This window comes from Ambystoma mexicanum, chromosome 2p, assembly GCF_040938575.1.
Source record: "Ambystoma mexicanum isolate Mex_15411 chromosome 2p, UKY_AmexF1_1, whole genome shotgun sequence".
Lineage (NCBI taxonomy): Eukaryota > Metazoa > Chordata > Amphibia > Caudata > Ambystomatidae > Ambystoma > Ambystoma mexicanum.
Window position 1 is genome coordinate 1,456,196,593 of NC_090923.1, and position 22,716 is coordinate 1,456,219,308.

At 45.0% G+C, this 22,716-nt stretch overlaps 1 long non-coding RNA gene across 4 annotated transcripts in view; it reads right to left on the reverse strand.

The window, feature by feature from the left end:
- Nucleotides 1-22,716, reverse strand: part of LOC138567615 (uncharacterized) — a 158,946-nt gene that overhangs the window by 129,905 nt on the left and 6,325 nt on the right. For 2 of the 4 annotated variants that reach the window (XR_011302262.1, XR_011302260.1), the window contains exon 3: nucleotides 5,967-7,032. This is a non-coding gene — a long non-coding RNA (uncharacterized lncRNA). Of the gene's footprint in view, nucleotides 1-5,804; nucleotides 7,033-22,716 lie in introns of those variants that run through there. The other 2 variants (XR_011302261.1, XR_011302258.1) reach the window with 1 other exon arrangement.

Genomic DNA, 22,716 nt, shown 5'->3' on the forward strand with positions numbered 1-22,716 from the left:
CCATTTTATTGTTTGTTTTTTTCCTTGTCTTAATGTGCGCCCTGATGCCTTTGGGCTGCGGCGCGAGATCAATATATAAATAAATACCTTCTCGGAGATCCTAACAGATATCAACGACCGGCTTGAAGCATACATAACAGAACTTGAAGCAAGCAAAATCAAGAACATTTAAAAAGGGACACATACGATTATTTGAATTATGAGGTATACACTTGGGCAGACAAATACCAATTCCAAGCACCACGACTGAGTAACAGATCAACAGATAATAGCAGATCAGACTCAGATAATGCCACAGGCACATTATCAATAGCAAGTACGTCAAGTGGAGAGAATCAGCAGACATCAACTAATAGCACTGGCACCGCAATGTCGTTTTTAGGATCTGGCCCAAGAGGAAAAGAAAGAGGAGGGGGAAGAAATCAAGGAATGCTGACATGCTTTCAAATGCAAAAAGCTTAGTGGTAAATGTATCTAGCAGAAGACGAACAGACATGAAATAAGGACACTAGAGAAAGGATTAAAATTTGTGCCAACATACAGCACCAGTATGTTTGACACTAAGGTTGAACTCCACAAATGAATACGCAAACTGAAACTCAAGGAGTTTTTTGCAGAATTACCTCCACCAGAACATCCAGATGGAAGGTAAGAGGAATACACTGAATTCAAACCTAAGAGCACATTCAGTGCCCCGATAAGTGTTCCGGCAATTGAAATCTTCCATAAAAATGGTATTATCAGACATTAAGAAATTACAGTTTTGGAAACTTAAAAAGAGTAACCTCAATGGAGGTGAACTATCTCAAATAAGAGCACTTTATTCAGATCTATCCATAACTATTTGTTTGGCTGACAAGGGAGGTGCCATAGTGATCCTCAATACAAAGGATTACAAATCTGAATGCGAACATTAGCTTAATGGTACTAATATCTATGATATCCTTGACCATGACCCTCACCATAGAAAAACAGGTGGACCTCGAACAGATCTTAACTTCGGCTGAAGAAATGGAATGGATTTCTCATAAAACCAGAGCATCCCTATTCACTCCATACCCCCAAATAACACATATCTACCTACTTCGAAAGATACATAAAGACATGCATAAACGACTGGGAAGACGTATCGTAGCTGTCATGGAGGAATCCTGCAACCACTTGGGATGTACATCGACTTTTTTCTGCAACCTATTATACAGAAGATCTCAACTTCCATTAAGGATAGTATGCACTTTCAACAGACAATGGATAAAATCCAACTCACTGAAGATGACATTCTATTTACCATAGATGCCAGTAGTCTGTATACTAGTATTCCTCACGACGAAGGACAGGAAGCAATCAAATTGCTATTACTGCAACAAGAACCAATAGGTATATCCAAAGAATTAATTAATCTTGGTACTTTTGAACTTCATCGCACTAAACTCCTATTTCGAATATGACAATACTTTCTATTGCCAGACATCAGGAACCACAATGAGAGCCACTATGGCACCAGCAAACACAAACACCTTCATGTACAGATTCAACAACCCATATCCCCAAACATCCTGCTGGGAAACAACACATCAAAAAATTGGTATGGTAGATCGATGAGATTTTTGGTGTCTGGCATGGAAGCCGAGAGATGCTCAACGATTTCCTAAAGTACATCATTGGTACTCACCAAAGGATACAATTTACAGCAGAAATCAGGAATCCAGACATACACTATCTAGATGTACAAATCAGAGTACAAGAATTGAAAATATCAACAACCTTATTCACAAAGATAACCGGCAGGAATAACTTGCTCCACATACTTTTTCATCTGTCTAGTACTATACAAATGTACCTTATGGGCAGATGCTCAGAATCGAAAGGATCGTCAGTGAATGTGGAATGGAAATAGCTAAACTTCAAGAGAAACTAAGAGAAAGAGGATATCCCTCAGAAGACTTAACACCAGCAGCAAATAAAACAAGGATATCCAAATACCAGAAGCCTGAAGCCTGAATCCTGAGGGATCACGTTTGTTTCAAAATATTCCACACAAAGCCATCAGATTAAACTTAGTATTTTCAAGCGCTGTAACATCCTGACCAGTGATGAACGTACAAAAGATCTTTTTCCGAATCTCCCAGTGTTTTGTTATCAAAAGAGCAATAATCTGAAAAACGTACTTGTGAAGACCAGAAGTGGTGTACGAACCACCATGAAAGATAAGCAGCAGGGTACTTAACCATGCCTCAATTGTAGAAATTGCAACAATGTCATAAAAGGAACAATGGTATTTCACCCGATGACAGGAGAAATAATACAACTCCAACAGCTTGCAACATGCTTAACTGAAAATGTGATATACTGTATTAAATGCCTTTGTGGGAAATACTACGTAGGAGAGACTGCAAGAAAGATTAGGATCAGAATCAACAAACACAAGTCCTGTATCAGGAACGCCAACATGTCTTCTGCAGTGGCAAGACACTTTCAAGAAAAAGGCCACAGCATAGCCCAACTCAAATTTCAGGTTTTAGAGATGATGAAGACAAGGGGCCTCATTACAACCCTGGCGTTAAGGGGTTAATGGCGCCGTCAAAGGCTGCGGCGCCGTTAAATCCTTAACACCAGATTCACACTTTAACGCCTGCTTTTTGCAGGCGTTAAAGTCCAGGGCGCTAAGTGACCTTGGTGCTAATTACGGCACCGTAATTTACGGTGCCGCAATTAGCGCCTTCCCCATCCCCATTGAGCCCTATGGGGCAAAATGGGAATGGGGAAGGGGCAATGGTGAATGGGGATTTACCACCCCGCCAACCTTGGAATCGGGCGGTAAATCCACCATCCACCATGGCGGAATCCGGCATGGACCATGGTGCTAATAGCACCATGGTCCTACGCCAGGGTCGTAATGAGGGCCAAGGGGTCGGAAAGAAGACATCAAGAGACGAAGGGCACATTGTGAGGCATATTGGATTGATCAACTGGATGTGTTAACACCCAATGGAATGAATGAAGAGTGGGATCTGAACTGCTTCTTCTAACAGCTCTCATCATATGCTGAAACTGTTTTGTGAACTCCCTTTCTTGTCTTCCCACTTTTCTTCCCACTTGCACACACAAGCAGAGTAGAGACAATGATGATTGTCCAAAGAGCATTCCGACACAGGCATGAAATACCCAGGCAGGATAACTGATGTCACTACATACTATTCAATTTGTTCATCTAGCAATCTGACCTGGGTTATTTTTGCTGAATTGCCATTGACTTATGCTGGTTCATTTAGCTATGTATTATTTTATTTTATACATTATGTGTTCTGTTGTTGCCTCTGGATATCACTTAGCAGTATGTATGTAATGTCACACTTTACTGTACATAATCTTTATTTGATTTGACCACCGCTACTGCACATCCTGACTGGTTTAGAACTGTAGTTACCCAATAGCTATATTTAGCAAAATGTCCTGTTCAACTTTAGTGGTTCAAATTGAGCAACCCTCTGAGTAGTAATGAGAGAGGGATTAAGGCAGAGGAGAGAAAACTAAAGGCACACCCCTTACCGCACCTGAGTGCGAATATACCTGTGTGACCATAAGCTTAAACCAGGGTATTATGGCTGTGGTGCAGAAGACACCACCAGAAGCGCGTTGCTGGGGCAGGCAAAAACAATGCTTGAAATAAAGGCACCACTAAACACTGGGTAGTGACTTTTCTATGATCGCCACCATGAAATACATACTTAATTCTTCGACCAGGGATGGGTAGCATTTAAAACCCCAGACATCATGAGTTAATGAATAAATAAATGAATAGCATCAGTTCAACAATAATGGGCAGGTGGCATTTATATCCTAGACATGAATTAATATATAAATATATATATATATATATAAATATATATATAATCAGTGTTTGCAAAATGGATGAGGGACATTCACGTCACCAGACATAAATAAATAAATAGCTTCAGTTTGTGGGCAATGGAATCCCCGACATTAATTAATAAATATTTCAATAGCACCAATTTGTAGAAAATGGTTAATTGGCATTTGAATTCCTCAGACATGGATCAATAAGTAAATAATTAAATAGCATCAGTTTGTGGACTTTGGATAATTGGCATTTGAATCCCCCAGACATGAATTAATAAATAAATAAAATCAACTCTTGAACACTGGAAGACTGGAGTTTGTATTCCCAGACATTAATTAATAAATGAATAAATACCTTAACATACATTAACTGCCAGTAAGTCAGTGAAATGACTGAACATGATACCGTCTCTCATACGTGGGCAATGCATTATATTAAATCTATGGTGCTTTGAGCCCCGTAGATTTCAGCATTTTTCTGTCCATACTGTACCATACATGTTAAATAGACAGCATAATGACAAGGACCGTAATACCAAAGGACAACCTAGGTTGTTTATGCATTTCCACGCCCTTGTTTTCCTTTACAGATATGGCTGGCCTTTGCCCAAGAAGCGACTCAGAGTATATCATACCATAGGGGGCTGCAGTCTACCACATTACCACAATACACAGTACCATACCGACACAAAACAAACATTAACCCCTTGCTTGGCTCAACTCCCCAGCAATGGGGCCAGGCCGGTTACCTAGTTCTGACAAGAAAGGAGAAGAAGTATAATGGGGTAACAAGCGACATTACACCAAACCCGGGTTCATTTCTGCTCTTAAAAAGTGTATATTGACACAGGGCGGGGACCCTGAGCCTAATGCTAATTTGGATAAAAGTCATGTGAGGGCTAACGTTTAGCCTACGGTAGGCCTCATCATATGAGCTGCGAAAGAACACAGGCGTAAGAAGAGGGATTTGGACACAAACATTAGGAGGCGCTGTAAACGCTCCAAACAATAACAAGGCTCCCCAACGCTACCCTTTCTTCTTCTGCTGCCTCGAACCAGAGGTGAAAGAACCTTTGCCATAATTAGGGTAACAGCAGATAAACTGCTGGACATTAGCGTAACACACAGGCATACTGGATTACCGCCGGCGCCTAAGGGAATGGGGAATGTGTGGTATTTCCCCCCAAAGCGAACACCACCTCTGGCACACTTTCGCCTGACGAGCGTTATGTTGGGCGGACGGTTCGCAAGCGAGCAGCCGGCAGTGCTGCGGGGGAGGAACACATAAATCCAACCACTTCACTCTATTTCTCTGACACAGTAATCCCCCCCCCCCCAAATACAGAGGAAGGTTTGGTCAACCCAGAATGGGGAAGACCTGCTGAACACGCACAACGGTAGAACAGCCAGCCAAGGTACTTGCTTCTCAGCTCCCTCATACAGGTGCGCTCTTCCCGCTCGGTGCAGCTCCCTCTTATCTCCGGTATGGATACACCCACCTGCCTCGTCCACTGCAGGAGGACTTCATTGCCCAAAGAGGTAAAAGCACCTCAGGACCACCTTCTGCGCACCTGCTGGTGGGAGATACCACTGCCCACCATTTCACAACATGGGTTGAAAGAACATACAGGAGGGGAAAAGGATCACAATGGCATATATATTCTCTCTCTCTCTCTCTCTCTCTCTCTCTCTCTCTCTCTCTCTCTCTCTCTCTCTCTCTCTCTCTCTTCTCTCTCTCTCTCTATATATATATATATATATATATATATATATATATATATATATATATATATATATATATATATGAAACACTCTTTCATGAAATACACTTACACTTAAAATGTGCCGGGCAATAACAAAGAAATTATTCACCCACACAATTTCGTTTTTTCTGCTTCTACCATGTAATTTACATGGCAGATAAATGACAATGGCAGCACAGATTATATTTTCTTGTTGAGGTCTCATATATTGGATTCAATACCCCAGTCTCTTTTCTTTTTTTAAAGCCATGAATTTATATGCAGGGTTACACTCACCCCTTTGTCATTCAAAACCCTTGTCCCTAAAGGTTTCAGCTACCTAGGAGGCAACGGATATACTACCTCATTCCATGCCGAGTGATATCCCACCATGGTTGTGCAGTGGGAACTGGTCTGGCGCGGTCAGGCTGGAATCCCTAAGAAACTTGTGCTGAGAAGGCTCGTCGGACGATTTCACATTGTTCCTCTAGAGCATCATAACTGAGCATCCTGACTGGTTTGATTTCTCTGTGAGAACTCCAGAGTTCGCACTCTGTCTCTACGTGAAGTTTGTGCACCAAGTCTGAGCTTTCTTCTGCTACTGGGGGTCGGTTTACACTTTGAGAGTCTGATATCTGCATAATATCTCAATCCTGGGGAAAGACAGGCTTAGTATTACCAGTAGGAAGTTCATCTCCCCTCCTCTTGGGTGGGACAATATGACCTGAGGTCACCAATGATGGGTTTTCATTCTCTTGCCAACTCATCACATTAGTGTTCTCCGATTCATTCTGGCTCTCTTCTGCCTCGTCATGACTGAATGGACTCCCGAGGGAATTATCACAGTGCTTGGCTGTGTAACTCTTCACCGTCAGCATTTTCTCTCCTCTGTGGGCTGTAGGCTGCAGACGGTACAGTACTGGGCGTGGTGGGTTTAGAGTTGGTGATACTGCTAGGCTCCTCTGCACGATTCCTAGTGATCATATTTGTAGGAGGAAAAGACTCCAGTTGGGTACAGCTCTACATCATCCCCTATGGGTAGGAGGTGATTACAGTGAAGAGTTTTGGCATAACAGGGATTTCTCTCTTCTCTCAACTTGAAAACAGGTAGTCTTGGCAATTGTCGTTCAATTATGAAAGGCTCAGACTCCCAAAGATCTCAAACATCTCTTAACTTGTTTTGTCCTCTTCTTCCTAAATTCGGTAGGCGGTGCCCTTCTTCTCCCTCTTTCCCACTCCTACCTGGTCCCTCACTGACGGTGCCGTGCTTCGTACAGTAACTGTCAACATGCTCCTTCAAGCCCTGCATCCGGCACACTCTCTCAACCCTCCAAACTCGGGTCTGGGTCCGGGTTCCTTGAATGAGGAATTACTGGGCCATTCCAACCTTGGAGGACCCGGTAATCGTTGAAAAGAAATTCTGACAACCCTAGAAGGACAAATGATACACAAATCATCCACCAAACACTACTTAGCAAAAGAAACGTACATTAGCATAAACCAAAATATATTGTACACCTTCACTATTGGTTAATAAGGACAGGGAAGCCCATTAACTCATTCAAAAACCCACAATTAACAACACCAAAGAGGACATATATGACTCAACTGTCAGGAATAAATGTTGGACAGTGGACATGTTCAGACATGTGATTTCTACAGAGAAAACATGCACCATTTTTTAAACATTAATCAATAAGCGTGTAATAATAAAGATTGGGAAATGTGTGTTTTGCACAGTATTGATTCTTGATTTATGCAACAGAAAACATGCATATCTCATGTGGTGCTACTGAGTTATGTGACTGCACCCTCATCATCTATGTGGCGGCTCCTCATTTATTGTAGAAATCTGTTTAGCTAAACAAACAGCCAAAATGTTGCAAACATGAAAATACAACATTAAATGGAGGCTCAAATCAAAAGGGTCAGAGGAGGTGTTCTAAAAAACGTAGTTAAAAAAAAGTAGTTAAAAAAAGTAGAAACTACAAACCTTGCATAGACTGCCACTACCGCAAAAGAACTTACATCAGATATACAAACACATCCAAAGTGCATAAAGGAAATTGTGCATGATAATTGTGAGATACAGCAATACACACCACGTGTGTAAGAATACAATAGAGGCATTTAAAGCTAGCGTGTTTTAATGTAAGTGAAAACATAAGTAACCAGAGCACAAACTCAGACTTGGCCTCATGTATTTATCCATCGAGCAATGGGTATTCCTAGATAAATATATAGAAATCTGTTTACGCTGGTACTTAGATGGCCGCATACAACCAAACAATTAAACCAGTTTCACTCTAAAAGAAAACATATTGGGCCTCATTATGAGAATGGTGGTAAAAAAGTGGTGGTAATTCTGTTTTGCCAGTTTTTGGAGACAACGGAATTAATGCCATTTTACACCTCACTGCCGAATTCTGAATTCGGAGAAAAAGTGGAGGATTTACCGCCAGCAAAGAGCTGGAGCCAAGTCCTCCACTTTTCCCCCAAAAATCGTCGGAAATACTGCAGCAGAATTCTGCTAGCTGTAATTCCGCCATAAAGCACTTGGGGCCTCATTACACGGAATGCGGTAAGGGTTTACCGGTACCGGTAAGGGCACCGGTACCGGTAAACCCTTACCACCTTACTACGAGGTCCCTTTGCGGGACCCGACCTCAACGGCTGGTTTTACAAGCCCTTAAGGAACGGGCCTGCAAAGGGACCTTGGTGCTAATTATGGTACCACAATTTGCGGTACCATAATTAGCTCCTTCCCCATTCCCATTGAGCCCTATGGGGGCAAAAATGGGAATGGGGAAGTGCCTTGGTGAATGGAGAATTACCGCCCCCACTCACCTTGGTGTAGGGCAGTAATTCCGCCATCCACCAAGGCAGACACGGTAAAATACCGGCAGCAACCATGGCGCTAATAGCACCATGGTTACCGCATACCGTGTAATGAGGCCCTTGGAGTCCTATGGACATGGGGCCAAACACTACTCTACCACCACTTGTAATCCTGAGGTAAACCCACACGACCAACTGGTGGTAACGGTAACCAATTTTGGAGGTTAATATGGCAGATATACAGGCCCACCTGCACATAAATGTAGGTGAATAATCAGCAAAACATAGTGATGCATAATTTAAAAATTATTTAAAATCAATGCAGCCTAACATAAATAACATAAGGTACAAGCAACTGTGCAAGAACCAAACCCAACCAAAATATTCAAATGCTACAAGACAGCACTTCAGCACTCCTTAACAATACTACAGTCGCCTTCTCAGCGCACACACCAGTAAAACTACCCCAAATGACACCCTTCATAGAAGAAAATGAAACTTACAACAAGGAACGAAGTACGTCTTGCACTAAGCAGACACATCACTCACATCCACTAAAACACAACCAACACACATGCAGCTTAGTACTTACTGCCATTTACCATTGATCAAACCAGCACATTTTAACGAACATGAACAAGATCCATACGAACGTGTTCATTTCAGTGCAGTACACATTCCTAAATCAAACATTACGTAACTGTTACCAGTCACACATATCATACGACCCCCTTGACATTTAATTCAACAACAGTATAATAAAAAATGAAAATGTAGCATCGATTCATTATGAGGCAGCCCCTACTCTACTCAATTCCTACAGATGGCAGTGAGGGCATACATGGGTGCATAGGTTTATAGTGAAAAGACTGGAAAAAAAATATCGAAAAAAAAGGTCGAACCAAAAAATCTCGAAAAAAATAATTAATTTTTTTTCAATATGTTTTTTTAAATGGGGGGGTTCCTCCCATCCCCTCCCATCCCCTCTTTTTTCATTTTGTTTTATTTTACCCCTTTTTTTTACTTACTTGACCCCAAAAATACATATAAATAAATAAATAAAAAAATCGATTTTTTTTTTTTTCGAGATTTTTTGATATTTTTGTCATTCGATATTTTTTTTCGACCTTTTGACTGACTACCGGGTGCATACTGTGCCAGCTGTAGGAAGTGAGTAGGTGCTGCTTCATAATGAATAGGTACTACCTTTTTGTATGTGGCTGTGGTCTGTTTCTCCATGTCAGTATGAGGGAAGTGATGAAAGTTAGGCTGGCTATCGCCAGCTAGTTAGAGCCTGGCAAGGTCCCTTGCCTTTTAAACTGTATTGTGTACCAGGTGAGGTAGAGACTCCATTCTTGACCACTATGCCGAGGTCCTGAAAGCTGCTGAATTAGAAGTAATATACATTGCATGTAAGTAGCAGGTCTTTGTTAACAGTTGTATACAAATGTATTGGGAATGACAAACAAATAAAGTGATACTTGTATGAAAACAAACAGGCGTACTGTCTTTATTCCCCAACCTCGGGAGTTACCTTGTCGTGGTGGTTGGGCTTAACTGCGATTTCATTTTCGAAAGAGCAGGACCAAAGGCTCCCTCCTTGTAACAAGCAGAAGACTTGCTTTAAATATGAAGACATGGGCATTGTGGCATTTAGTTAGTGCTGGGAATCTATCTTATGAATGTACACAGAAACTCTATAGTAAAGACATTCCCTTTAAGTAGGCTCCTTGCATTTTGGTACAAGGACAAATCCTCCTTTGAGGACATTCTACCTCTCAGGTCTGATTCAAAATGTTCCTTCTGAGAGGGTGATATGGTCATCGTATGATTTATTAAACTTATGTCCTCTCCTCAGTATTTGTTTTGCATTGGCTTGGCCACGTGGGGAGAGCCCTTAGACTTGCCTCTCCCTGGCCCCTGGCGAAACGAGTAATTGGACTCAGATAGGCAAAATATTACACTTAGACCCTAAGGTATGGTAAAACATATAAATGGCTTGTTATAGGCCCTTTATTCACACCTGTTATATAAGAATACACCAAACACAGAATACACATAAAGTCAGTTATATAAAGACATAGGAAAAGAGTTCATCACAGTTAGCAAGGTAGCAGACGACACCTTCACCTTAGCCCGTACAACACTTAGTCCCAGAGCAGGTAGGCAAAGAGATCACACACAATAACGGGGTATGGAGCGGAGCCTCCTCCCTCTCAGTGGAACTGCATCACCCAGGCGTCCAGATTCTAACTGTCTTTACTGAGGAATAACCTCTTCTCTTCATGGGGCATGACCCTGCCCTTCTCGGTTATGACTGCCCTCGGCCGAAGAGCAGATCACAAGTGCAAATGGGCAAAGAGTGGAAAAAACCATCCAGAAGTGGGAAAACCTAACTACCTTCTCCTCGCATTCTCCCAGGACCCCTTATCACTCCACCTGCAGTGTACTCCGACTCCCTCTCTGTCTCCTCCTTCAGCAGACAATAACTATTCCCCAGAGTAAGCCTCTCAGCAACAATATTTATGTGACTTTGCTTCGCCTTCACTGCCGGGATGTGCGTTTATTCTGCTGAGCCCATGAAAAGACGTAGGCTTTCACTAAAGTGATGGGAGATGAATGTGTAAGATGGCTGCGCACTGGCACAATGTTGTTTTAGCTCGTATTTCGCATAAGCATTACAGTATTCAGCATCCTTCACTGCATCTAAGGATCACTTCAGCTGTTTAGGTTATTGCTGCTGTTGGTCCCCTCTCATTTGCCAAAATGGGCCCCATTCCTAATGCCAAATATCAATGTGTTGCAAAAAACATTTCTTCCATCTCTGAAAATGTACAATAACCCATATTCTCATTTAGTTTTCTGACTGCAAGGGATTAAGTATTTGTATATCACACTCAAGAATTATTCATCTTATCAAATTTCTTTTGTGCTGGCACTGAGAATACTGGCTGTTGTCAATATCTGGTAGTAGAAAAACATTTGTTAACTGCAAAGAAATCACCATCATAATCGGTGTCAAAGTCCTATACACAAGGAAAACAAACTCAACAAATAGAATAGAGAATACATAGATACAGTCAAAAAATATAAATTTGAATTACCTGGAAATTCCCCATCAAATCACACAAAGTTTAAAGTAAGGAACTTGCAATGTAAATACATGATGATTTAATCTACTTAAAACATTTTCATAGTGGCGCACTTCCTTACGCAGAAAGGTGCTGCATCCCAGAGACAGCGTCCCAATACATGTAATTTACTGGCAAACGGAGCAGTATAGATTTTGCCTAATAAAAGCAAATGCTTAGCACTAGAATAGAGTGTCAGAGTTGGAACATAACGTCTTGCCATTTTGGAAAGATATTCAGGGACAATTTTATTAAGAAATGTCCAGATATGGTGCAATACCTGGGCATGAATTTGGTCCTCTACCCTAAACTGGCCCACCTAGGCTGGCATGAGTGATATGGTCATACTTCTAGAATTGGGTCGCCACTTGTATTGCTTGGTTTTTACCCGCCTGAAATTTGTTTAGGGATTCCTGCTTGTGCCTAGGTCAAGAGGCATACAGTATAGAAGTTGGGAGAGAGCTACAGTTTGCTCTAGAATATTACATTGTTTACCATTTACCAGATTATAAGTGGCTGTCCAACAAAACAACCAGATTTCTGACCATCTCCAACAACATGACTAGGCCATTGAAAGGGAAGAGATGTACCAGAGGGGCAGACCCGAAGCAGAACCTCTGGCTCATCACCATTTCATGGTAAACAGTTGTTCTGCATCCAACGCTGTACCACGCTAATACATTCCTCCATCTTTGGTGCATAATCAATTCATCAGGGAGATCGACTAGAAACTGGGGTTTCATGTTATTTCGCAGAAAGAAATTACTTCATGGTAATTTTCTACAAAGTGATTACATCTAAATTGTACTTTGACGTTTTTGGAAAATGTGTGGGGGCTCCATCCACGCCCCCCCAATTTTCCTTACCTTCAAAACCCTCCCCATCACTTTATAGCCCTTAACTCAGAGCTACAAATATGTAAATCGAAGTAATCAATTTGAAGGAAATTACTTGAAGTAATGTCTGCCTTTGAAACAATGAAATAATGAGATGCCTTTGAAACAATGGAATCATGAGACTGGGTATCATCAGCATAGGATGGCATTTAAAACCCAAACTCTCAACCCATTGTGCTAGTGAGCAAATAGAAATGTTAAATAAGTGAGGAGACAAAGAAGAACCGTGCGGTACACCACAGGAGATCAGGCCATTTGGAGAAGTGAAATAACCCAGCTGCATTCTGCCGTCCTTCAAAAAATATTCAATTCAGGACAGTGTCAGTCCTTTATGTTTTTTAACGTTTTCCAGCCAATGGATTAAGATACCATGACCTATGTTATTAAATGTTGCTGACAAGTCTAAGAGTATTAGGTCAGCTGGGTCCCCTCTGTCCCTCAAGTCTCATAATGTTTCTCGTTAAGTAAGGTTGCCTCTTAGGGCTCCACATTGCACAAAATCCAGTCTGAAAGCCAACAAGTAATGTGACTACAAAGAGGAGGTTAGAGACTGTTCTAAAATATAAGTCATAATAGAGTATAACTTTACTTCTTTCAAAAGAGGTAACTGGAGATGCATACGTCCTTCACTCTGCTGCAATTGCATAACGTAAACTGATGAACTTCATTGTAAAAAAGATGGTAAGTTGTCACAAAGTAACTTAGAAAGGTTTAATTTATTTGCTTCCTCTGGAAGTGTGCTGTGAATAATCTGGGAAATTCATCCTTTCTTCCTAGGGAGAGCCACCCACTTCGAGGCTAGGAAGGTGAGTCCGCTAAGCAAGACCCTCCCTGAGGGTCTGGCAAAGCAGGACCTCACTGGGAGTGACTTCCCTCTGTGGGACAAGGACTCCCATTCCTATAAGGAACTCCCTATAAATAGTACCCTGTCTGCATATATCGGCATTGAAGGGACTGATGTTATATCTGTATGGAACTCAGAAAATACTCACAACGCTTTTCTACCGTTGGCTCAAGGTAATGTTGGAGCCCAGCTGAACTCAGCAGCTGATGTAAAGCAACATGCCACATTGAAGTACGGCGGTGAGAATAAAGAGACAAGGAACCTGTGACTGACGCCGAGACCAGGATAGGATGGAGGAACAAATCTTCTGTTCTGGATGCAAGGACTGAGGAGTCTGCCATGCCTGGCACAATCAGAAGCAGACGCTAACGTACCGACAATGCCAAGGAGAGGGTGAGTGTCAACATGCCCGCTTGAGACTCCATTCCTCCAGAGCACACCCGAAGGCAGATACCAGGGTTGCCCAGGGTGAAGGGAGGCGAGCTGAACCACACAAAGAGAACGAAACTAAGAAGGAGGATAATGGGAGCTCTAGAAAACTGATATTTAAATATACAGAAAGAAGCACAATATTGAATGAAACCAGAAAGCCAGAGGGGCATAGAGAGCCCTAGAGATATAAGTGACATTTGTAAAACCAGAAAGATTAGGCAACTGGGAGGGTTTAATGAAGTTGTTGATGATATAAAACCAAGAAAGAGAAAGCGGCTAAGGTCATGGAAAAGCAAGAAGTAAATCATTCCTACACGTCAAGATATTGAGACATTTGATTTATGCAAGCACTTGCAACTTTTTCTGAAGAGCTTAATGAGAGGCCTCAAACCATTTCTTTTTTTTAACTATTTTAGTGAGCTCAGAACTATATCCTGAGTGAGATCCATAGAGGATTGTTTGGACAAGCCTGAGTTGAGAGGCTAATGCTTTGGCTTATTTTATTGTTGTTTTGATACAGTGGTAGGGCTATATAGTGGATAGGTTATGCACTGAGGACTACCATTTCATTTTATGACTGAAGAGCACCCTTAGTTTACGTTATAGGTAGGTAAATCCTTCTTAGCAGAAGAGACAGATAGGATTTTTGTTTATTCGTAACCAAAAAAAAATAAAACTATTTTGGAGGAAGGAGCTAGCCAGCTTGGTTCAAGGACGTGGTCTTCTGAGCTCTCGGCAGATCCTAATAAATGATCCTGATCCCTGTGATGGTGCCACAATAGCAGGGATGAAAGAACTGAAGGTGAGCATATCGATCGACCGCAGGAGACAGCCTGTATGACATATTCTTTATGAGACAGAGAAAGACGTGATTGGCTGGAGGAAGGATAGCTCAGGGGAAACACTCTTGTCTTGGATGCAAGACAACACGGTGCAACACAGGTTCGAATCCCGATCCCATGCTTATAAAACACTCGGAGGTATTAAAAGCGTTATAAATGAACAATATAATAATTAAGGATGATGCTGCGCTGGAGGAAAAACGAGAGGGATGCAACGATATATCAGATGAAACTGGAGTGCTAGAACAACTAATGGAGATGTTGCACCCGGACCGATCATGATGCCTTGAATTACCATAGTTCGACAGTGGCGGCAGTACATAGAGCAGTGACCCCTAATAGAGGGAGATACTGAGCAGGGGCATTGGGGACCGGAACACAGAGGGAAGTGCAATTAGAGAATTTGGGAGGCCATTGTGAGAGCGGATGGAGTGGTATCAGCCTGCGTAGTGAGGGAAGTGTGCAGGTGGAAACCCACAGCCTGTTGGGGAAAATGGTGACAACCAGCATGGGGAGGAAGCCGCTAGGCGTGGATACATCTACCAAACTGGTTGAGAGGTGGATGCTGATACAGAGAGCATTCTGTGTGCCCACGTCTTTGGCTGTCCCCTGAATTGAGTTGAGAGAAAGGCACTGAGGGAAGTGGCATAGAACATCATTTTGAGTGGAGACTGTGATCGGCAGTCAACACAGTATCACAAATACAGTTGTTATACTGCACTACTGTAGTACTTTAAAGACCAGAAGAGAGCTTACCCTTGACAGGGTTGGAACACGCACGCTGTACCCATAAGTGGTGTGTGGTACACTGGCCCACATGCCAGATCCCAGGTCTCAGGGCTGGGCCAAACAAATCAAAACGGAGGCTTTCGCCCAACGCAAAGTGACGAAGGCTGAAGGGACACTGGTGATGGGTTTGTACAAGGAGGTTGTCCCTCAGGGAGCATGTCTATCCGCCCTCCTGTTCAATCTTTACCTGATCACCCTCCCACCAATAATTCGTTCACACAACATCCTGTGTTACAACTACGCCGACGACACTCAACTAATTCTAAAAATCCTGAACTCGAAACCCGAATCCCGACCCGACCTGGCATCCTGCCTCCTTAACATAGAACTCTGGATGACCCAAAGCCACCTCCTGTTAAACCCCTCCAAAACAGAAATCATGATTTGCGGCAAGCTCGATCTTCTTCCGCACCCACTACCCTGGCCACCCGCCATGGGCAACTCACCGACACCCTCCAACACAGTGAAAAATCTTGGATGCACCTTAGACTCCGACCTAACACTCTCGCGCCAAGTCAACAATGTCTCAAAATCCTGCCACTACCACCTCAAAAATCTTAGGCGCATCCTTCCATATCTCTCATTTCCCAACAGAGTCTCCGCGGTCCAATCAATTGTCATATCAAGACTGGACTACGGAAACTCCCTATACCTCGGAATTCATGCCTACCAACTAAACAAACTCCAAAGAGCACAAAACGCGGCAGCCAAAATGCTACTCGCGCTCGGTCCAAGAGACCACGTATCCCCAGCCCTTAAGACACTGCACTGGCTTCCAGTAGCCCGTAGGGTAGCTTTCAAAACCTTATGCCTCTCCCATCGAGCACTACATAAAACCGGACCGCAATATCTTCAAGACAAGCTAATACCTTATCACCCCACTCGCACCCTAAGATCAAGCTCAGCCGGCCTCCTAGTAATCCCTAAGACAAACTCAACCAGGTTAGGCGGATCATCATTCTCAACGCTAGCCCCAACCCTATGGAACTCGCTCCCACCCCACATCCGCCTAACTGAAGACTTAACGGCCTTCCGCAAACTACTGAAAACCTGGCTCTTCCCCTAAAACTAACCAGCAATTTGACCGGAAGCAAGAAATGTGCAACTAAAAAAAAAGAAAATGAATAAATAAATAAATAAAATCGAATGTAAACCATAAAACAAACAATACCAAACGAATAATGTAGATCAAAACAGTGAAGTGGATAATATGAATAAATCATCAGAAAACTAGGAGATCTGGATGGACGCTTGACCAGACGAAAGTGTTAGAGTGAATGAGAATCTAGAAGTGACGAGCGAAGAGGGCGGATGAACGTCAAGAACGGACGAACATGGAGAACGGACGAGCGTGGAAATCGGATGAGTATGGAGAGCAGATGAGTGTGGAGCGTGGAGAGCGAATGAGCGTGGAAAGCTGATGAGTGTGGAGAGCGGATGAGTGTGGAGAGCGGATGAGTGTGGAGAGTGGATGAGTGTGGAGAACAAATGAGTGTGGAGAGCGGATGAATATTGAAGAGCGGAGGAGCATGAAGAGTGGAGGAGCGTGGAGAACGACTGAATGTCGAAAAGCACAGAGCGAATGTGGAAAACGACTGAGCGGAGAGCGCAGAAGCGTAAGATACAGTTGAGCCGCGAGAGCGGATGAGTGTGAGAGCGAATGAGTATGAGAGCGGATGAGTGTAGAAAGCGGATGAGTGAGGAGAGCGGATGAGTGTAGAAAGCGGATGAGTGAGGAGAGCGGAAGAGTGTGGAGAGCGGGTGAGTGTGAGGAGCGCAGTAGCGTGGAGAGCGACTGAATGTAGAAAGCACAGAGCGAGTGTGGAGAACGACTGAGTGAAGAGCGCAGAAGCGTAGGATGCAGTTGAGCCTGGAGAGCGGATGGCGGTGGAGAGCGGATGAGTGTGAGAGTGGATGAGTGTAGAGAGCAGATGAGTGTGGAGAGAGGATGAGTATGGAAAGCACAGAGCGAGGGTGGAGAACGACTGAGTGAAGAGCGCAGAAGCGTAGGATGCAGTGAGCCTGGAGAGCAGACGACGGTGGAGAGCGGATGAGTGCGAGAACGGATGAATGTAGAGAGCGGATGAGTGTGGAGAGCGGATGAGTGTGGAGAGCAGATGAGTGTGGAAAGCGGATGAGTGCGGAGAGCGGATGAGTGTTCCGAAACAAACGAATACGTGGAGCAGACGTACGAGCGGCGCAGATGAGCTGATAGAGCGGACGAATGTGCGAAAAGATGAATATGTGGTGTCGGGTGAGTGTGTGAAATGGATGTTGTGTGTGGAACGGATGAGCGTTTTGGCGCGGACGAATAGTGTGGAGCGGACGAGTGTGCTGAACGGACGAATGTGTGGAGCGGACGAGTGTGTGGAGCGGACGAGGGTGTGAAGTGGATGAATGTGTGGCGCGGATGAAAGTTGTGAAACAGATGAATGTGTAGAGCGAACAAATACACAGTGCGGATGAGTGTCTGGAACGGATAGTCACGCAGAACAGACAAGTAATTTATCAGGCCAACGAGTAGTATGTTTTGCCGATATGTGGGTGGTCCGGGTAATCGAGTATCAAGACTGTACGAGTGTCTAGACGGGACGAGTGTGTACACGGGATGACTGTGTAAACGGGAGGAATGTATAGACAGGACGAGTGTGTAGACGGGACGAATGTGCGGACCGGACGAATGTGCGGAGCGGACGACGTTTAACCAGACGAAAGTGTAAGAGTGAACGAGCATGTTGAAAAGACGAGCGAGGAGGGCGGATGAACACCGAGAACGGATGAGCATGGAGAGTGGATGAGCGTGGAAATCGGATGAGTATGGAGAACGGATGGGTGGGAAACGTGGAAAGCAGATAAGCGTGGAGAGCGGATGAGTGTGGAGACGGGATGAGTGTGGAGAGCGGATGAGTGTGGAGAGCGGATGAGTGTAGAGAGCGGATGAGGGTGGAGTGCGGATGAGTGTGGAGTGCGGATGAGTGTGGAGAGCGGAGGAGCATGGAGAACGGAGGAGCGTGGAGAGCGACTGAATGTGGAAAGCACAGAGCAAGTGTGGAGAGCGGATGAGTGTGGAGAGCGGATGAGTGTTGGGGAGCGGATGAGTGTTGGGGAGCGGATGAGTGTGGGGAGCGGATGAGTGCGGGAGCGGAGAAATGTGGAGGACCGATGAGTGCGGGGAGCAGATGAGTGTGGGGTGCGGATGAATGTGGAGGGCGGATGAGTGTATAGAAAGCGTTTGAGTATACAAAGCGGATGCGTGCGTAGGCAGACAGGAGTTCATGCGCTGGGTAAACTGGAATGCATGCACAAGAAAGACAGGAGTGCACACTTATGGAACACATGAGAGCATGCGTGAGGCACACTGGAGAAGAATAGGTCAAGCAAGCATGAATGTGTAGTACAATCCCGAACGCCTGAAATGAACAAAATGAATAGAACGGACCTGCCCGCTCGGAACTGCGTGACATACATAATATGTTTTGGAATGCAGTGAACATTTGAAAGAGTACTTATCATAACACACCTCACGCCTACTCTCTCCCTTACATCACCACTCAACTAGAACACAGAGATACTATGACACCATTCGGTATAACTGTTCTCATATCTACATCTCCCGCTCACTCCACAACACTCTAAGTAAACACTGCTGGTTTCACACCCCCCAGCCAGGCGTTCTCCTCAGGCCTAACGCAGCCACATTCGTCCTGGATAAAGCCAGCCAGAGCGAACACATACTCCTGATCTCTCAACCACCACACCTACCGCTAAGAAGCAGCTATCACCTGAATTCCGCATCAGCTGCACACATACCTGGTGCACACACGCACTTTTGACTCTCTCTTCTCTCGCTACTGACCCGAACTTCGGTTCCCGAGGGCGTTCAACCTACCAGCGCCTTCAGACCATACCAATGGTATATAAGGCGCTATATAAATGCGAATTTAACATAACATAACACCCTCCTGAAAGAACAAAAGATGACAAGATACTTAAGGCCATAGCGTCACAGAGAATGTCAGTGGAGTCCAAGATCGAAGAGGTGAAGACAGATGTGAACCTACTGCTTCAAGATGTATGAGTATTATTGAATCAAATACATACGCCAGAGAATGATATATCAGAGATTTGCCACACTACCAAAGAATTGCAAATGATGGTACAGCATCGGTCTATGAAAGTGAAAATCCTGGAACACAGGGTGGAAGAAGCAGAGGTTAGAGCTAGAAGGAATAACATTAGGACACAGGGCCTTCCGGAGGGGGCTCAGAGGCAACTATGTGGAGACCATACTGTTACAAGAAATTGGCCCTGGGATATAGATGCAGGATATTTCGGTGGAGAGGGTGCATAAATCTTTATCCAAGAAGCCCCCCAACCCAGCAGCCTCCCTGGGGAGCCCCTCCGAGACCACTAATAGTAAAAATAATGAGCTTCAAAGACAGGGAAAGGATTTTGGCATTCTCCCGAGATGGAGGGGTGATACACAAAGCGTTGTCTACTCTAGCTGTCTACCCAGATTACATGATTCAGGTGCAACAGAGGAGAAATATGTTTGTGCCGGCCAAGGAAAGGCTGTGTCAAAAGTGTCTAAAATGTATGCTGGTATATCTGGCTAAACTGGGTGAAGGTGATATGCAATGGCAAATCTAACTTCTTTCAAAGCCCGGAAGAGGTACAGAATCGGATGGACATGAATAATATGGTGTCAATGAAGAACACCCAGAAGGTCAACCGTTGTTGCAGGAGAACATTTTGCCAACTACTGAGGAGGGTCGGATCTACAGTCTGGCTATTAGAAAGACACTGTATTTGTGGGGAGGGCAACCCCATTGAACACGTTAATATGGAGACTTTGATTTTCTTTATGCATGTTAGGTTTAATCACCTACAGGGGGGCATTTGCTACATATCAGTGTACCTGATATGGGGTACCCTGACACCAACCGATGTTCATGTCTTGGCCACAAAGGAGTGGGTGTATAGACTTGAATAGCAGGGTACTGTTGAGCTTGGGTTTTATTTTTATAGCCTGGTTTTTGTGTTATGTTTGCTTGCCTACGTGGGTCCACATGCACACACAAGTTTTATAAACTGAGGTTGAGCTCCCTCTAACAGGGGAATCTTGGAGTATTTGTGAGCAGCTGCATACATTGGGATTATACAGGATAGAGGAGTGTCATAGATTGGGTGATGGGAGGCCCAACTTTAACGAAGGAGGTGAGGAGAGGTGGATGGGTGTGGAGCTACTTATTCATCATATGCTAGAGGATTGATGATATGGGTGGCTGCCTCAATGCTGCTACGTCTTTTGGAGGTACATACAGATCAGGAAGGCCGAATGATGATAGTGCATGGATATATGGAACACAGGGAAGTTTGCATTATTGGTACTTAAGCTCCCAACCATGACGCTGCTGATTTTTTTCAGTCGCAATTAACTCTGTTATTTAAATATAGGGATGCTTTGTGGATATGGAAGGAGACTTTAATTGGACCCAAGCTACTCCAAGCTACTCCTCACTGGTGAGGCCCAAACATGTTTGGGGATGCTTGTGGTCTCGGGCAGAAGGGATGTGACTTAGCAGTTCGGACTGGCCTGCACTTTCTGGGGTGGACCAAGCCTGATTTGCATATGGTCTTTCCCCTTTTGTAATGGCTTGGCAGGTGAAAAACGATGGTCTGGAAGGTTGCCCAGAGCAATGCCAGAGGTTAAGATTGATTCTAAACCTTCCAGCCATCACCTCTATTGTTTTGCTGTAGTCACCCTGAGTTGGACAGGTATGCCCAAGTGTGGGTCCCATGGCTGCTGGGCCTAGAGACCCAAACTACCCCTCACTGATGAGGGCCAACACGGCTAAAATATGTTTGGGGATGCTTGTGGTCTCCTACCGAAGGGATGTGACCTAGCAGATCAGGCTTGACAGACACTTTGGGGTGGGACCAAGCCTGATCTTCATGGGGGGCATGGCTTGATGGCTACGTGAGAGGACGTTCCTTGGAGGAGCTCCCGATGATCCGATCCTGATCCTGGGAACAAGTGACGGTTTTTGGCGGACTTTCGAGCCCACGGTGCATCTAAAGGCGTATGAAAGTGGGGGAACACGGTGCGTGCCCTCCCCACCAGCGAGACTGCATATCCACGGAACTAGACCCCGAAGAAGGTGGCGGTCGCGCAAAGGAAGGGGAGCACCCAAGATGGCCGCCTGTGGACAAAGGGCCATAAATGGTCCGACGAGCTGAGGAAGACAAGGTTGGTCGGAACGTGGGCGAGCCCAACCAGATGGACGGGTCGCATGCGCCTCGGGCTGAAAGCAAGAACATAAGGGCGAGCCCCCACTGAAGAGGCCACGGATCGTGGCGGGCTAGCAGAGTGAACACAGGTACAGCGAAACCTCGCTGTGAAGGGGCCGGCGAGCGAATCCCGCGAGGATACAGCTGGGCGCTTGGGCCCAAACGAGACAGCAGGATGTCCTCCAAGGTGGTGCGACCCCGGATCAAACACCCCACGATGGAGACCTATGCTAGGTCGCCCTCTGGCGCGGAAGGGGGCAAGAGCAAAGATACCCCAGCGGCGACGGACCCACCGGGTACTATCCAGGAGGTGCTGGCAGCAATTGCCGACCTGAAGGTGGCCTGGGAGACGAAGCTGGGCCTGGCCATGAAAGAGTTGCAAGAGGGCCTAAACCTTAAGATAGGAGCGGTCCGAGAAGAAGTGAACCTGTTGCGCCAGGATGTGCGAACGATCGCAGAACGCACTGGGGAACTGGAGAAGGAGTTGGCCCCGACCGTGGAGGCGTGCAATACACACGCCAAGGAACTTCATGCCCTCGTGCAACGAGTGGGCAATTGGGAGGACAGAGCAGAGCAGGCAGAGGGGCGCGCCAGGCGCAAACAACATTCGCATAGTGGGGGTACCGGAGGGAATGGAAGGATCGAACCCCACGGATTTCGTTGAAACCATGCTTTTGCAGGAGGTTACAGGCGGAGAGCTGACCCAGGGGTTCACGGTCGAAAGGGCGCACAGTGCCCTGACCAGGAGACCGGCCCCAGGAGCCCCCCCGCGGCCGTTGATTGCAAAGATCTTGAACTATCGTGACCACAAGAAGATTCTCGAATTTTTCCGGAAAGGGGGCACGATAGAAAGGGGGTCAGCGAATAAAACGGCGTATCCGGATTACACGCTGCTCGTACAACGGAGTCGAATGAACTTTGGAACGGTGAAGAGGAGGCTCAGAGAAGCAGGCCACCGCTACATGTTGCTCTACCCCGCCAGGTTAAAGGTGTTTCATAAGAACAGATCCCTCTTCTTTGAGACGCCGAGCGAAGCGATGGAATGGTTGG